Consider the following 2,500-nt stretch of genomic DNA (forward strand, 5'->3'; position numbering starts at 1 on the left):
ATGTCGCCCGATTATATAGACCAAGCAGTGGAAGAACTGAACATCAGATTCAATCCAGACACCGACATGAGCTTCAAGGTAGTATCTTCTAAAAACTTTGAACACCCTAGGATTTCATTTAATATTCTTTAAACATTTTATCTTATAAAAATAATATATATCGAAAAGTTTTTATATGAAACTTGTTTCTGGAAATCACGATGGGAATTTAACATATATGAGCATCGGAGCACTGTAGTTGGGGGCAAATGTAACTAACCTCGACTTTCTTACTCAGGTCCTCATCTTACTCGGCCTCATGGCCCTCGCGGCCGCCGACCATCCCAGCCAATTCTACGGGACTCCTCATCAGGTAAGAATAACTCAGGTCGACAGACTTTGTTTTGCTCCATTTATATGATTAGGAGCACCTTTTACTTTGCTTTTTATTTTTCCCTTTGGGCAACAGGACTCTCACGAACACGACAACTACGGGGGACCCGCCAAATACAAGTTTGCTTGGGCCGTGAAAGACTACTCCGGTAACGACTTCGGCCAACAGGAGAGTCGCGAAGATGAGCACACCCAGGGATCCTACTACGCGCAGCTCCCCGACGGGCGCCTGCAGAAGGTGAACTACAAAGTGGAAGGGGACTCTGGCTACGTGGCCAACGTCGAGTACGAGGGCGAGGCCCACTACCCGGACACGAGCGACGAGGACAAGCGCACCTACGGTCCTCCACAACCCAGTCCTCTCTACCGACGCCCCAACTGAGGCTGCCATCATCACAATGACGACCAAGCCTTTGGAACTGAGATTGTCCTGAAGCCTAAACGATACGAATCGATCTCCGCCTTACAAAGGAGTGTTTTTGTAACTAATTTATTGTGTCACACTAGTCTGTGATCTTAATTTATAATACAGCTATAGATGAAAATAAAAACACATGAATTTACATGAATAATGTTTCACATCCAATTAAGGTTAGAGATCAATGATTCTTTGAGAGAGGAGATTTGATGAATTTAGTGAAAAAATATGGAGGTGAGTAAGGAGAAAGGAAAGCGGAATTGAGAGTAACAATTGAATAGAAAAATAAAAGATATTATGGTATCGTATGTCCTCCCATTGGCAAGATCGTGGAACAAGAACGAACATTTGACATTGATAGACATGACAAATTGTTTGAAGAAAATAATGAAGATGTGTGGTAATGTGGCTCCAACAGGTGATTTCAACTCTGGAGAGTTAGATTAGAAAGAGTGAGAAGCTAGTGGAAGTAAAGAATATTAGGGAAATACACTGCTGAATATGACAGTGAACAATGGGTTAAAGGAAACAACAATAATGGGGGTAGAAGACACGCCAGCCATATCAGATTTGAAAAGTGATCATATTGATTTATCATGGACCCAGATTGTGTGCTGGACTCTTAATCAACAACTATTTCCCTCCAAGATGAAAACTATAATTGTAATGGTCCGATCAGTGAGTTACGCTGTGACTTTATAATAAACACACACACACACACACACACACACACACACACACACACACACACACACACACACACACACACACACACACACACACACACACACACACACACACACACACACACACACACACACACACACACACACACACACACACACACACACACACAAAGGTAACACTACAAGAAAACAAAAAATAGCCTATGCTAATGTAACTGGCTTACTATAGGCTAGATTGGAGATAAGTTATTTCATGATGAACTGAATAGTCTGTGCATAGTAGGGATCAAGCTTTCAAGGAATGTCAGTCTGCAGCTGGAATCAACAGACATACCATATGGAGGAGAGATGGAGATGAAATGAGTGGTGTGGTGAAGGCTGTTGTAAGAAATGGCATCATAGTAGATGACGCTAAACTGAATGAGGGCAAGCTTGATGCAATCCTTCTGAAAATTAGATGGACAGGGCCGAATAGAAGAAGCCCCATGGAAGCATATGGCCCTTTCCCCCCAAGACAAGAGCTTGGAACGAAGATGAATGTAAAGAAATTTGCTCGGACACAACTCTGAAGAAGATGAAGAGGAAGAAGTAGAAGAAGAAAAAAAGAAAAGGAAGAAGGAGACGAAGAAGAAGAAGAAGAAGAAGAAGAAGAAGAAGAAGAAGAAGAACTAGAAGATGACGAAAAAGATTAAAAAGAAAAAAGAAGAAGAAGGAAGTAGTAGTAGTAGTAGTAGTAGTAGTAGTAGTAGTAGTAGTAGTAGTAGTAGTAGTAGTAGTAGTAGAAGAAGAAGAAGAAGAAGAAGACGATGAAGAAAAAATATGAAGAAAAGAAGAAAAAAGAAGAACAAGAAGAACAAGAAGAACAAGAAAATAAGAAGAAGTAAAAGAAGATGATGAATAAAGATATGAAGAAGAAGAAGAAACAATATAATCCTTACGGAAGACTAACTACAATGAAATAAATTAAGAAAAATTAAAGACAAGTGGATAATCAGATTCCTGGGATCATATAATGACCCAATGG

The sequence above is a fragment of the Oratosquilla oratoria genome, chromosome 21 (genome assembly GCF_046742065.1).
Source record: "Oratosquilla oratoria isolate Oo_2021 chromosome 21, ASM4674206v1, whole genome shotgun sequence".
NCBI classification, from domain to species: Eukaryota; Metazoa; Arthropoda; class Malacostraca; order Stomatopoda; family Squillidae; genus Oratosquilla; species Oratosquilla oratoria.